At 46.3% G+C, this 15,926-nt stretch overlaps 1 protein-coding gene across 1 annotated transcript in view; it reads left to right on the top strand.

The window, feature by feature from the left end:
- PEX14 (peroxisomal biogenesis factor 14) overlaps positions 1–15,926 on the top strand; it is a 131,313-nt gene that overhangs the window by 35,036 nt on the left and 80,351 nt on the right. The window lies entirely within an intron of this gene.

Genomic DNA, 15,926 nt, shown 5'->3' with positions numbered 1-15,926 from the left:
GTTATTTCAGTCCTGTGATAACTTGAGCCCGGGCCCCTTCTCTGCCTGTGGCTGGCCCAGCCTTTTGGTCAGTGGTCCTCTCTCCAACCTGTATTCTACACTCATCCTGACTGAGGGAAGAAGTGGGAGACAGGGGAAAGCGCGAACCAGGGCGAACCAGATTCTTTTTCGGTTCTGCTAGTCACACCCAGCAAAGCTCTTCTCTTGAGTTCCAAGAACTGTTTTATGGCCTTAACCACATACTTGGCTCCTGTCAGACGAGGGTGGGCTGGACTGGACAGTGGGGCAGAGACACCTCTGCTTCTGTTGGGTGCAGGATGCTAGCTGCCTAATGGCAGCGATCACACAGCAGCGGTAGGGTCAGCTCAGCGTACATCTCATATGCAGATTTCCTTTGAAGAGAGGGGAGTCAGGTTCATTAATTAAAGGAGCCTGGCTCAAGAGGCCTGTAATTAGAGGTGCTAGAAATCTGAATGTGAAGAGATCTGTGCAGCTGCATTTTGAAACTGTAGGGAGGCACCAAGAGGTGCAGGCTGTGGGCAAGAATGTGGCTGAACCAGATTTGGGAGGCTCAGCTTGTGGCAGAATTCTCCTTTTAATTTGTGTTCTTTTCAGCTTTCTGTTCTCTTTTTAGTAGGAAGTTGGTGATGGAGTTGGCATCACCAGGCTGGTCTGGTAGAGGACGAGGAGGCCAGGAAGGAGTTTTTCTAGCTTAGATGCTTAGCCTTTTGGAGCAGGGGATGTCTTCTGGGATGCAGTTTTTTGTTTTTTTGTTTTTGGTTTTTTTTTTTTTTTGGTGGCAGTGTTGGGTTTTTTCGAGGCAGCCTGGCTGTCCTGGACTCACTTTGTAGACCAGGCTGGCCTTGAACTCACAGAGATCCGCCTGCCTCTGCCTCCCAAATGCTGGGATTAAAAGTGTGCACTGGGATGCAGCTCTCTTGAAAAAGTTAAATTTCTTTGTGGCATGAGCAAGAGGAATGGGGAGAAGAAACAGTGACTAGAGTGCAGGGTCATATGTCCCCACGCACGCTGGACTCCAGACCCTCTCTCTTGTTATTGTTCCCCACCGCTGGGAGGCAGGGCCTCCCTCAGTAGCCAGAGGCCCTAGGAATGGATGAATGAGGATTGGGAGTCTAGGATCCGTGCCCCTGCTTTCCCCGTAAGAATAGTGTTTCTTCATGCGTCGTAGGTCACCTCTTTAACATGAGTTCTTTTTGAAACTCCTGACCTGTCTCTTCATTTCTTCAGTTATTCATAGGCGATCTTTTGCTTTGGGTACTTTTTCTCCTCCTGCCCATCTTTTTTTGCCTGATTTAGTGATACTTTTTTGTTTATTGATATTTCATTTTATTTGTTTCTCTTTTAATTCCCCTGGCTACTCTGGGATGTGGCCAAGAGCCAGGAGAGTTCGGGTGAGGTGGACAGAGGGTAATCAGGGGGAGTTAGGGCGAGGTGGACAGAGTAGCTCCTTCCCTTTTCCTCAAGAAGGAAGAAGGAGGTGGTGGGTGCATTCTGAAGGCCTGTGTGATCAGACGCCACCCACGATCGTAGGCCCCACTTCAGGAACCTCCTCCTGCCTTCTTGGTTTATGTCCTCCGGGGTGTTGTAAACAGCACCCTGTGTTTACAGACCTTGTCTTCTGTAAAGGCCGGAACAATGGTTGTAGTTAAGGAACAGTCCACTATGCTCTTACGTTCTTGCGTGTGCACATTGGGAAATCAGTGAACCCTTCAGCTATGGGATGGAATGAGACTCTCAGACTCACTCAGTGCGTTTACCATATGCAGATGTGATTCAATTAGATTGAAACCTCTATTTAGCAGAGTGGTTTTGTGAAATAAATAACTTCTGAAGAAAGGCCACTGTACATAATAAAGTTGTGTTTATTGGGTGAAGACCTGCCTCCCCACCTCTTGCCCTGAAACGCTGATTCCCAGGCAGGCAGCATCGAGGATCTTTACAGAAAAAAAATGCTTCTCCGTCGCTTCCTGGCAGAGGAATTTCATCCTTGATTTACAGTGTTCAGATTGTTTGCGCTGTTGAAGGGGAGATGGTGTGAAGGTCCTTGTGTCCGTTTTGTCCTCTGTGGGAGAAAGGCACCGAGTCGTGTTTCTTCCCGTGTGCCTGTCGCAGCAGTGCCAGATGAGTCGGCCACATTCCGCATCTCCTCTTTTCCATAATCCACACTGTATGCCGTCTAACAGGGACAGACGGGGAGGGGGACAGGAGACGGACACGGAACACAGGAGGTGGGGGGTGACGACGCCATATACTCCACTCTGTATGCCATCCAGCGGGGGATGATTGTGAGAGCCTGTCAGAAGCGAGAGTAGCACACTTCTGAAGTCATGGAGACGTTTGCCCGCACCCTCTTTTTTTCTAGCATCCCCTTCTCAGCCCAGCCATGACACACGGCAGATAATGCGCTGACTAGATCTTTTCCTATTAGACTCGATCCAGCGCTGGAGGCTGCGGTGCTTTCTGCTGGTCCTTTAGTGCACATGGGTGGTGCTGCACTAAGTGGTCATGGCAGAGGGCAGTGAGTACTGTGGGGGAAGCACAGAAAGCTCTTTGGAAGAGAGAGTGCTTAAAAGGGAAAAGGGGCAGCTAGGTGCCATGCTTGAAAGCACCTGGTGAAGATCCTTGGACTTTTAGGGCTGTGATCACGAATTCTGCGTCTCGGGGAATGGTGCGCTGGGTTTATAATAGGCTACCTGATTACAAAGACGTTTTGAAGGCCACTTAGTCCTAGGCCAGGCTGTGCATTAGGTGCACTAATCCTTGCCGTGATGCTGGACTCCAATTGGAAAATTGGAAGCGTGCGTGTACTGTGTCATGTTTCAGCTGTGGCGTTGGAGTTTCTACACAGATGGTGCTCTCTGCGGCTTTCTCGCAGCTATGCAACTTGCTTTACTCAGTGGAAAGAAGCCTTCTCTCCACCAATGACTTTTAAAAAGTAATTTTTCGATTTATCTCATGTGATCATTTTTCTCATCTTTGTGTTTTGAAATATTAATGTGCAAATAAATATAATAGTGACATGTCAGGTCCTTGGGCCTGGCATGTTGGAGCAGAAAGAAATACCTAATTGCATCAAAACCACTCTAAGTTCATGTATGTGGAGCCCATCAAGCTGAAAGCACCCAGACAGCATCTGCTGTTATCAAATCACTCACGAATCCGGCTAATTAAAATAGAGCTTCATTTTTCTGAACCATTGTTTGGCAGGAATTCGAAACGGGTCTAACCCAATTTCTGCGTGTTTATGAGCCTTTATTATATCAGAGGTACTTTTCTGTAAATGTACAGGGCAGCATTAAATGAATTGATCCACACAGTAGCACTGTGGGCACACTGTGGACACACACACTGTGGACACACTGTGAACACACACACAGTGGACACACACGCTGTGGACACGTTGTGAACACATTGCAGACACATTGTGGGCACACAGTGGGCACACACACTGTGGACACACACACTGTGGATACATTGTGAACACATTGCAGACACACTGCGGGCACACTGCGGACACACTGGGCACACACACTGTGGGCACACACACTGTGGATACATTGTGAACACATTGCAGACACACTGCGGGCACACTGCGGACACACTGGGCACACACACTGTGGGCACACTGTGGACTTGCTAATGATTTCCTTTCCAGCTTCTGGCTTCCAGACTTTCTCTTTCTAGCTTCTGCTCTTTGTTTTTCTTTCTCTCATTTTCTAGTTACGAACTTGAACTTTTACTTTCAGCCTTACTGAGTCTACTGCTTTTGCACACACCCCTTCCTCTCCTCCTCCTGTTTCTGCTTTTCTGTGCATGGTGTTTGCCCCCCTTATTTCTTGCTGTTTTCTGGTCCCTCCTTCCTCCTGTTTCTTCTCCCTTTTACATCTGCCTTGTCTTTCTCCAAACATTTCCCTTTTTTTTCCTTTCTGTCTCCCTTCATTTCTTCTGCAATGCTTTGTGCCTTTGTCTCTACACAGGCACTTAGGGATTAGGGGAAGGGGCGCCTGCGGAGGCGGAGCCTTCTGGCTGGGGGAGATGATGTCAGCCAGTTCTGCATCTCTGTTTGCTTACGTGCTTTATTTTTGGTTTTAAAAAGATTCTTCAAACCACATCTACTCTACTTTATAGTCTAATAATCCCGCTTTGAAGATGAAAGCACTGCATAAATGCTAACTAATTACTCCTTGTAACCTTGGTGAGTGTCTGAAGCAGCACCAGCTCCATTTTACAGATGTGGAAGCGGAAACTGGGTAGATGGGTGACCCTGAGAGGACACTGAAGCAGTGTGACTGAAGTAGAACCAAATCCGGGGCAGCTTTGGCTTTGACTCCCCATCACCATCTTAGGGGAGTTCGCTTTTCCCTCCATTCGAATCCTCTATTTAACGTGAGATTAAGAATCCTGTCCCCCTTCTCCCTTCTCTTTATGGACTTGGAACCTTCTGGAGTTTATTGGCAGTCTTCAGATGTTAAGTAAGTTTCTAGGTAATTCCTGGGAAAGAAGGATGCCAAACCACTTTCGGGCTGGTTAAAAACCCTGTCCATTATGGTCTCAAAGTGGAGGCGCTCACTCTGATTCCAGGAGCTTCCAGTAAATGTGCCCACGTCACACACGCTGGCCCCAGTGATCAGAGTGTTGTAGGAAACCTGCCATGCTTGATTGAATTTAGCCATTTTGGAATGACGTGTGTATGAAGTGGTCTCTCGCATTACTGTGGGCTTTGTTACTGCTAATGCGTCCTGACATCACAGGTGTAGCCTTGGCTCTCCAGAAAGGGCTTGGCTCCTCTCGTCAAGCCAAAGAGCAGAATTCGCAAAAACTCTGCTCCGTGCTTGCTCTGGCTACTAAGCAGAGGGTGTGTGTCTGGGGAAATGAAGCCTCACTCACTCTTCTCCCAGGGCTTTAAAGCGTGGGGCAGGAAATAATGCTTTGTACAGTGAGAGAGGACTAGTGGATGGCAGGGTCAGGAAAGGAGAATTTAAATCACTTTACAGGAGGAGTTCTGAGGGCCCAGCACTGACTGTGAGTGCATCTGCAATCCCAGCAGCCTCAGAGTGTGGCCTGGGAATCTGGGGAGAAGGGAGCCTAGGCTGCATAGGGAGGCTCATCACACAGAAAAGAAGGGAAGGGGAAAGGCAGAGAGTCAACAGGCTCTTGAGGGAATAAGGAAATGAGTTCCCTACCCACTGTAAGTATTTAAGTAGAGGCTTAATGATCATTTGTCATGGTTATTGAGGAGAGGAGTCCTTGAGCATGAGTGGGGCCAGGTGGCCTCAGTTCTGGGCCTCTTGGCTTGCCCCAGATTATGGCAGCAGAGCTGCATCTTTCCTGTTCCTTTTGCTTGTCTACAGTCCTGGCATACTGCGAGGACCCAGTGAATGCTCAGGAATTATTCATTATTTAACCTTTTGCTTCCTGATACTTAATCTAACTTGTGTTAAACTCTTCTTGTCCATCAAACTAGCATCGATGGTCCCCCTCCCCCAGCCATGGATAGCTAGCTGTTCCTTCTCAGAGGCCATGGAGATCCACATGAAAACAGCCGGGCTAGGAACGACTGCAAATGGATCGTACATGTTCTGGCTTTATTAAGCGTAGTATCTAGGATATAATTTAATCTTGATGACTTAGTATCATCATTTTAGGTGCAAATGTTTATGTTGTGTTGTAAGCATAGCCTGTTAGCAAACCTTTTTGAAATTCAGACATGTTTTGCATTGGCCCCTGCTCTGAGTGACTCGCTATGCTAAGTGATCCCAAAGTAGTAACTTTTAGAACCTTTTGTTTGCTTTTCATGGATGCTCCTCTCTTGAGTTTGCCGGCAGCCATTTCTCTTCTTTCTTCTGCTGTGTCTCTGTTCTCTAGGTGGCCCTCTACTTGTTAGCATTGGAATGAGTAGTGCATAGTGTGAGGGATGTTTTTCTCTGAGTAAAAGATGGATTCCCCCCCCCCCCATCTTTTTATGGTATTTCTTTCTTTACCCTTTCTTCCCACCCATCCCCAACTAGTTTTGCTTTTTTTTTTTTTCTTTAAACATATTAAAGACAGAGTCTCTCCATACAGCCCTGGCTGTCTTGAACTCACAGAGATTCTCCTGCCTCTGCCTCCTGAGTGCTGGGATTAAAGGTGTATGCCACCACAGCTTGCTAAATAATTTCTTAGAAAATAAAAAGTTGAGTCTTAGCTGGGCGTGGTGGCACATGCCTGTAATCCTAGCACTCAGGGAGACAGAGGTAGGCAGATCTCTGTGAGTTCAAGGCCAGCCTGGTCTATAAAATGAGTCCAGGACAGCCAGGACTACACAGAGAGACCCTGTCTCAAAAAACCAAAAGAAAAAAAAAAAAAGAAAAAAGAAAAATGGCACAGTGAGGGGTCATGAAAGTCATGTGTTATAGAAGCAGAGGACTCAGTTGTGACACTGGCATCAGTTGGACACTGTACTCGGCTTTCTTAAGACCCACCTTGCTTTCTGTCCTGCCATACCATTAGCTTTGTTCCCTGCCTGTTTTGAGCAGACTATGGATAAATAAGGAAATGTAGACACATGTAAAGTTTTAAAGAAATCATAGAGAAAAGCCTTCTGCTGTCTGGTAAGCAGGTTGAGGCATCTGTTTGTGGCTGTGGCTGTGTTTGACTCAAGGTTGATGTCAGTGTTGTAGGAGCTTTAATCCTTCCAACTTTACAAGAAATGCTGTTTCCTTTTAGTTTAAAAAAAAAAAAAAAAGCAAAGAGCATTTGATTTGAGGAAGCAAAAGTCTAGAAAATGTATCCGGAGTCCTCGTCAATTTGAGGCATAATGAAATATAAAAAATACTCAATAAAAGCTTCTTTATTACTTTAACTGTTTAAATGTGGAGTTTTTAGCCATCAGGTTAATGTTTTGGTATCATTTTTTTATTTGATTGTGAGCACTTTTCCAGGTAGCTCTGCCACTCGAGCGCTAATCAGATTCCCACAGATGAGTGGTGCTAGCTACAGACTGACATCACTGCGTTCTTGCTTCGACATTATTTTATTTGTCTTTCCTGTAAAAGTTAATAACTCCATGTCCATGTGTTTAAACAGTCAGAAAGAGAGAGAGAAGGGATAGCAAGCAAAAGGCAATGAGCGCTGATGTTTCAGGAAACTCGCTGAGCTTCAAGAAGCTAATTTGAGGATGGTTCAGGGATTTTTGTGAGTTTTCAAGTATCTTATCCTGTAAAGAGAATGTGAGGAATTAAGAAGACAGAGTTTCTCTGTGTAGCCTTGGCAGTCTTGGACTCGCTTTGTAGACCAGGCTGACCTCGAACTCACAGCGATCCACTTGCCTCTGCCTCCCGTGTGCTGGCATTAAAGACGTGCGCCACCACGCCCAGCTTATGTGTGTTTCTTAGTAGCTGGAGTTGTTAATAGTGGGAGTGTTGAGGCTGGATGGTTCCAAGCTCTGAGAACTGTCACTGAGCTGAAGACTTCCAAAGTGGAGTTTATTAGAAGAGCTGCTTGAGGTTTTCTATGCCTTGCACCTTCATACTAAAGAAGTGCCCTGTGGCACAGGCATGATAGTGGGTGTTGGAACCACTTGTGCCATCTTCACTTTAGTTCTCACGAGCATCAGAGGTCCCCCCTGTGTTGTGTAGTGTACATGGGACACTTAGGAAGTTGTCTACAGACATGGGCCTTGTGTTAGGGACCCTATTATTAGAATTTATGACCTAGCTATGAACTTGTTTCATGGTGTATGAGGTACATATGATGTCTGCCACCCCACTTACTGCCAGAGTTGGCTCCAGTGGAGAACCCATTTCTACCCACTGTCTAGACCTGTGCGTGCTGAGGAAGATGGCATCCCTCCGGGAGCTGCTCACATCTCACCATCTGAATGCTGCATCTCCAATCCCTACATTTTACTGCTGTGTGATACTTCTCCAGTCTGTTGGTTTATTCTGCTAGGAATCATGCTGCTGGGTGTCATACATCTGCATGAAATTCTCTAGAGTAACAGCAGGAACTAGGGTTTGGTCGTTTGTGTTAGCCACAGGTCTGCTTTTTGCTGGATCCAAAGGTGATCTTTAGCTATCTAAATTTGTCACTTCTAATTTTTGCCAGCTTGAATTAATTAATTTTCTGAAATGTGTGTGAGTGTTTTGCCTGCTTGTCTGTCTGGGTACCAGTTTTGTGCCTGGTGCCTGTAGGGGCTACAAGGGTTAGATCCCTTGGAACTGGCGTTGCAGACAGCGTGGGCTCTGGGACTGGAACCCCAGTCCTCTTAACTGCTGAGCCATCTCTCTCTAGCTCCAGATTCTTGGAACTTAAGCTAGTTATAGGCTTTGGCTGGTCTTTTTTTTTTTTGGTATTTAAATCTATTTGTTAAGGTTTAGTGTTTTCTCCTTTAGATATGCCTGTCAGAGGTACCAGTTAATGACTCCTCAAAAGGTTTTAGTGTATGCAGACGTTTCAGTACATACCTGTGACCCCAGATCTTGAGAGGCCTCGGCAGGAAGGCTGTGTGTTCTGGGCCTGCTTAGGCCACACAGCAACAGCAAAGTTTTGTTTTTGTGCATGTGATGGAGATAAACTTTCCTGGTACAGTTCCCTTGGAATTGAGGAGCCCATCTTTCCCTGTGATGAGAAGGTGTCAAGCCTTGCAGAGGGAGTGTCTGGACCCAGTGTTGACTTAATGGCGAAGGCTGCCCCTTTCGGGCACACAATCCTTCTTCATCCCTGTCATGATCTTACCACAGCTTACTCATGCCTGGCTCAGACTTGAGAAGCCTCTGAGCGGAGCAGTACCTTGGTAAAACATAAAATTCAGCCAGCAGCAGAGAGAAAGAACCTAGGTATTGTCAGAAAGGTCTGCTACTGTATGCTGCATGTTTGTAGTGTTGGAGTCACCAGCCACCGTCACTGTGTGAGCTCACAGTTCTCCTAAGGAGCATCGTGGACTCTGAGTCATTCCGTTCCTTTGGAGTGATTCACCTCAACAGCGTGACACCTTCATTAATTTTACAACATGAAGCCTGGGTGTTTTCTGCTTCCTCTTTAACAGTATTGGGAGTTAGAGGAATTTTGAAATTATAAAAGCAGGGGATCTGGGAAAAGAGCAGTCAAGGAGCTGGTGAGAGATGCTGTGCTGGGCTTGTTCTCCTTGGTGCTTCCCAGGACCAAGCACCTCACTCTTGCCACTCAGCTCTGGCACATAAGCCTTTTCTTTCTGTCCTGGCACGCTAGCCAGCCGCCCCTCCGGCTCACAGCCAGCTCCTTGCCTTCTTTGCTGAGGTCACTGCTACCGTGATCCGTGTATAATGGCATTTCCCTCCTCCTTTCAGTATGGAGGCTATTACAGCTCCTTCTCCAAACAGGACTTCAAACAGTCTGCTGCCAGTTGGATTTCAAAGCCAAGGAAAAGGCAAATGTCATCCTTTTTTTCTCCCCTCTTTGGGTAACTGCTTTGTTGGCTGCATCAGAAATTAGAGGGGTTGCTGTGGAAATTCAGGTGGGGATGCGTGGGGACAAGGCATTTAAATTTGCTTTTCTTTCCGCCTAAAGGAGAAAATCTTTTTCCTTCTCAACCTTTCCTAAAAGGGAACTTTGATCTTCTCAGCCCAGCGGCCAGGGTTTTCATTTCCTCTATAGCAAGCGTGTGTGCTTCGCTCCTTCTACAGTGATGATGCTTAGCAGCGGGCGCGCAGCATCTGCAGCCCTGCCACGCAGCTCCGCGCTCTGGCTCCCTCTGTGCTATTAGAAGTTGGCCCAGAGTCCTCTACTGAGCAGAAAAATCTCTCCAAAGTCACCTGGACTCTAAGACCACTGTCGCTTGGTACTAAGTAGTGTGTGGTGGACTGTCACTGCTCCTATAAAACCACCAAACAGTGGCATTCTGATGAGTTGCTCACGCAATATTTTTAACTAGGGCTAAAATAAATAAATAAAGAAAGAAAGAAGTAAAGAAATAAATAAAGAAATGTAGGTGACAGAGATATTTCACTTTGAAAGGTAGTTTTTGTGCATGTGAAGTTGCCACTTTTCATAGAGGCTTTTATTTCATACATCAATGTTTTAAGAGAGACTAGGGTCAATAATGCATGCATTAGAATTCCCTAAATACAGATTTACACAATAGCCTCTAAAATATACTATGTTGTATCATGTCAACTCTTCTGCTATTCTACCAGAGGTGTTTTTTTCTTTAATGTGAAAAACAAAAGGACCAAGGAAAAACAAAACAAAGGAAATTAGGCCCACAAGCATAATCACTACAGGGTTGTAACCCACATCAACAATGGGAAGGACACAATGACCACAAGCAGGAAATTCCAACTGAGAGAGACAGAGACTCCTTCCTTTAACTCTTTGAACACCAGGCCACTCATCCATCCCAGGCACAGGCTTAGCTCAGCCCAGCTCACTCTGTAGTTTATGAACTTCAGGGTTTTGTGGACGGACTTTTTCCATTCTCCACCTAATAGAAATTAAACATAAATGTGTGCACCCATGCTTGCATGTGCACGCTTGTGTGCTAATTTGTAGATAAATGGGCTAAAAAGTACCTCTCGATATTGTAGCCCACAGAGAAGGGGAAAGAATATTAAAAAAAAAAAAAAAAAAAAAAAAACCAACCAAAACCCTGTCACTGTCATCTGTTCATTTTTAATGAGCAATTTTTTAAATAAAAGAGGAAAATGAATAGGTGTTGAACCAGCCCGTGATATGTAAATGCCAACTAGTAATTACCTAAAACCTCAATTTTCATTCTGTTTCATCTTGCAAAACATTTCATTTTCCCTGAGTGAAAACACTTAATTTGGGCTGTGTGAGTTAGCCGAGCGGCCACCTCTGGCCTGCGTCTCCACCGGCTCCGGCTAGGGGGCACTTAGGCTCTGCGCTTGGGTTCCTGACTGCGTGTCCACCTCAAGGTTATTCCCCTCTTGCCATTCCAGTGGTTTTGCTCTGAGTGTGCCGTGGCGCCCCTCCCCCTCCCCAGTCTGGTTTCGGGGAGCCTGTTCCTCCTTGTCCTTGCAGCAAATCGTATTGAATTTTGGCTGACCGAGCCTTCCTCTGCATATTAACTTTCCCTCCTGTACCTGGCTGTGAGACCCTTCGCTTTTCTGCATTGAATTTCCTGCCCAGGGGAGCAGCTTTCTGGGTGCACCCTTTCTTCCTTTAAGCTTTGGACGCCCTGTTTCTATCTTTTGTTTATTGCTGCTGTTTTTCATTCTGCCCATTGAAGTTCCCATACATTTGCCCTCTTGGTACACTTCTTCCCCACTTTCCCTTTCTTTTGCAGGCTCCCTTTTCCTCTGCTTTGACTTAAGTAAGGTCTGTCATTTTTTGGATGTGTCCCTGCAGTCTCGGAATGTGGCTCGTGGTTGCCCCTGCCTCCTTCCCTCCCTAGCCTGTGTCCTACCTAGAAAGAGGGCAGAATTGAGAAAGAACAGAGGACCTGACACTGAACTGTAGATCAGAGAGGAATCTGGGTGCAGAGAGCCAGAATTACGTTGTCCTAGGACCCTGGATCTGAGTGTGCGTTGCCTGGAATCTCAAGGCACACAGCCTCTTTAGTGAGATATATGGCTTCATAATTAGCCCGTTGCATTTTTTCACGAGTGCTAGCATCAGCGTTCTACGATGTGTTTCTCTGATTAACAGCTGCTTTGCAACTATTTCCTTGTGCCACCGACGACCATATTTGTCAAGGAACTCCTGACAGAGTACTGATTTCTTACTAAAATGCAACATTTCTGCTTCACGGAGGGCTTTCGCCTCAGCACTGCCTGGCTTTTAAAGTCAGCCCTTGTTAAAGCTTTGGTCTAGCGCCTGTTAACAGGATTCTGGGTGTCTGCTTTAGAGCCGGAGCAGAGGAGCCTTTCACAGGCAATTTAATCTTGTGAGCAGTGAGGGAGCAGTGGGGCGCTGGGGTGGGGTTTCAGGCCTGTGTGCTGGTCATTTCCTCTGCCCTCTAGGTGCTATCTCTCTGGGTTAAAAAGGACTTGGCTTTCTTTGGTTGTTAAGGTCATTAATTTTTGAATATTTTTAATATTTTAAGCCGGCTAATGAATGCTCACATTTTAGGAGATAGATGTGTAGGTAGTACACAGGAGTGCTGGAATTGGTGGCATTCCAAATAAGTGTCACCAGCGACTGTGCATCAGGGCGTACATGTCAGGTGCAGAGTGCCTAAGACTCCCTCAGACCCCCGGTTTGTTGTTAGACAGGTGCTGTTCTCTCATCCCCTTAAGTAGAAAATAGTCTGTGCTTTGTAGGTTACAGCATGTGGGTCTTTTGTGGGAGAAAGGAAGTGTGTCTTCTGTGAAGACTGGCAGGGTCCTGGATTCCTCCCATCAGGCGTCCTTACCACATGCAGTGTGCTTAGTTAGCACCGTACGCTGTGCTTAGTCCCGTGTGCTAAGCTTAGTTAGCACCGTGCAGTGTGCTTAGTTAGCACCATGCGCTGTGCTTAGTTAGCACCGTGCGCTGTGCTTAGTTAGCCCCGTGCACTGTGCTCAGTTAGCCCCGTGCACTGTGCTTAGTTAGCACCGTGCGCTGTGCTTTATTCACTTTGTAGTTACAGACCCTGGCCTCCCATACAGATCTTGCCCAGCTGACCAGTTATCTAGAGCCCGAAGGTATCTTACAGCTGGAAGCCCTCCCCCACTTTCTCCTCAAGTGACTGTCAGGCACTCCAGTAGAGCCACCGTTACAAAGACTGCAGAGAGGAGAATTCGGTCTTCAGGGTTCCCTGTAGCTTTAAAAGGATAAGCAGTGAAGTTACACACTTCCCCCAAATCCTGGAGTTGGTGCTGGGTAGAGTTACTCTCTTCTGCCCTTTGGGGCAACTGGGGGAAATGAGAAACTTTGCTTCTGATTTTTCCAGAGTTTGTTTTTAATTTTAAAAATCAAAGTAGCTGCTTATTAGAACTCAGTCAGTCTAAGAGTTGAGGTGCGGACTCCACAGCAAGTGGCTCCACAGCGGCATCGAGAGCTCTGGTCAGAATTCTCCGTGACTCACTGCATTCCCACAACACGCGCAGTAAAATTCCCGTCTCCGTTTTACATCTTTGACATTGAGGCGGAAGATTTGGCCTGAATTTATGTAATTTAGTTGGGCACAAATATAACCCATGTATAGTCACATTCATCTTCTGATTAGAAAGTCAAATGGTGATACAGGACAGGTGGCAGGCACCCCATCATCGGACCCAACAAAAGCTGCTGTGTGCTGGACTCTGCAGAGGGAAGTCAGATGGACTGTTTCATGAAGTTAATGAAAAGTGTCCAACAAGAGGGGTGCGAGGCCCAAACTGAGCACCTTGGCGGTTAGTGCAGTGGGCGAAATTCTTTGCACTGGGGGTAAGGAGTTTTGGGAAATCTTTTACCGTCAACGCATGAATCACAGGGCTGTAAAATTCTAGATTGGACAAGTCCTTTTACACCGCCCCCCTCCCCCAGCCAATGTGTTAGTGTCTTATGAGGAGAGTGGGGCGAGCGAAGAGTGGCTGGAGAAATAATTAGTGAGAGGAGGAGAGAGGTTTGCGTGTGTTCACACTTACACGTACCTGCTTAGCTGGGTGTCTTTCTTATTCAGCACATTATGGTGAGGCTATTATTTTGGGTGCTTTATTTTTTTTGCGTCTGGCGTAGTGATATCGGTGCTGTTAAGTATGTGATGTGCCTGTCGCCTGCATTTTTAGACAAAGATCAAGGGGAACATAAACAAGCCTCAGAAACACTTTATGTAGGCGTTTGGCAGTATTATTTTATATGACCTGAAATTAGTGAGTGGAAACTTTAAAAGAAATTGTTCATATTTTTGCAAGTTTGAAGTGTGCCGGGACTTTGTCAAATTCCCGTTAAAATAAATACGTCAATTTCATCTCCCTTCCAAATTCATTTATCTTGCTTTTTTAAAAGGTGTTTTCTACTTTACCTGATGTTTAAATTGGATTCGCTCGTTGATGCTGTTCTTTGCTATATCCCCCACGTTTTCCTTAAATGAATTACTAATGACAGCGCACTCCATCACTCCCTCTCTGCAGCCACTTTAAGGAAAGCATGGTGATCTAAACCTTTTAACCTATTAAAGATGATTTTTCCCAATTGAATCAGACCCACCACAGGTGTAATAACTAATCATTTAAACTACACCTGCTATTATGTATTTTTAAGCCATTATGCGTGTTGGATAGATGATAATTCATGTTTATTGCATTGTCCGATGGATCCGTTTTGCCTACACTAGGCTGATTAATGTATTTAAAGAAATAAGAGATGCAATTTTTAAAAAAAAAAAATTGATGGAATGCGCCAAGCACTGCATTGAGTGCACCATTAAACCCATCAGAACTTTGCTCTCTGACCAGAAATGCATATACCAAGGACTGTATTAAAAGAGCAAGGTGAAACCTGGCGTTTTAGTGGTGTGCTTCTGTCTTCTTTCTCTAGCAAGGGGGATTTTGGAAAGATGCAGGAAGGTTTTCTCTTTGTATAGATGAATGGTAGGAGCTGTGCAGGTCACATCTCCTGCCCAAGACCTGCTCCTCCGCATTTCCTGTGACACCTGGAACACATGTCACAGCCACAGAGGCTGCAGCAGGATACCAGTGCTGTCATTTTCTTCCATGTAGAGGTGTATTATTTTCTCAGGTGAACACAATTATCCCTGAGCCATCTGAGTGGTGCGGATTGGTGTTGACCCCTGAGGGCCTGTGATGTGTACCTGTCCCTTCTCTCTCCGGAGCACAGTGTATCCCCCACCCCGCACCCCCACCTTTCCTCTCTCCTTTCCCTCCTCTCTTTTCATGCCCCTTTCTCTTGGACGCTCATTCCCTTTTTCCTCGCACCCCCCAACCACCCCCCACCCCCCACCCCCGTCCTTGTAGCTCCTCTTTCTGTACTTTTTCTTGTACCCCTCTGGCTCCAGTCTCTTCATCATAATATTGTAAAAGTTTGTTAGATTTTTTTTTCCAGTGTAACCTGAGGTGATCTAGTTGAAAGAGTAAGTATCAGTTTTGGGGTTCTACAAGCTCCCACATTGAATTTTCTTTTAGCCTAGAACTGTTGGTTGTCCTGCAGTCTGGGATGGTGGTCAGACTGTTTGCAGTGTTGGAGGCTGATCATCACCCCAGGGAGCTGGGCTTGGCTCTTGATCAGTGACAGGTCCAGACCTGGAAGGTCAGGATGCTGAGCCTGACCTTTAAGGAGGAGCCTGGGGTAAGCTGCCACTGAGGCCTCTTAGGAGGACGGGGCGTTTCCCTGGCTTTCCACCCCTTCTCCTCTTTCTTTCTGGTTTGCCTTCGTTTCCCTTGTCTCTGAGAACTCACTCTCAGTTCACAGCACTTGCTCTTTGACTCTCTGCTCAGTGTGGCCCTTAGTTTAGGATCACAGAAATGTCCTTACTTCTGGACCCCGAGAAGTGGACCTCAAGATCCTGACCTTATTAACAGGGGACCATGCTTTTCTTTTGGTTTTGATGAAGTGAATAGTGCCAGCCCCTTTTTTTCTACCAAGCAGCTTGGCACTTCCTGCCCTGCAGGACCAATGTTTCCTGTGGATGGCAGTCAGGCAGCCTGTAAACACATACTTTGCTTGTGCTGACTGATATGGAGGGTCATGCCTCTTGCACCCCCTACTTGACTTGTATATATGAAGGGCTCATCAAACAGTATTCATCCCAGGGGTAGGCAGGTAGTTTGTCAATGTATTGGCTAGTATCCAGGGAATCCCAAACTTTGCCCTTTGAAGTGCTCCACTGCACTGGATGGGCCACTGTGGCCAGCCATGTGTGTGTCTTCTTTCCAACCTCCTTCGGCTCCAGTACTGTGCCAGGCACTATTACAGGGAGCACCATCTCTTCCTGCCATTCCTTACTGTGTAGTTGGGAGGCAGCTTGAACATGAGAAGAGAAGACAGTATAATTATGTCTCAATTAT

The sequence above is a fragment of the Acomys minous genome (assembly GCF_964271855.1).
Source record: "Acomys minous genome assembly, chromosome: 6".
In the NCBI taxonomy this organism is placed as follows: domain Eukaryota; kingdom Metazoa; phylum Chordata; class Mammalia; order Rodentia; family Muridae; genus Acomys; species Acomys minous.
Note: the sequence above shows the minus strand (reverse complement) of the source record. Positions and strands in the feature narration are given on the sequence as shown.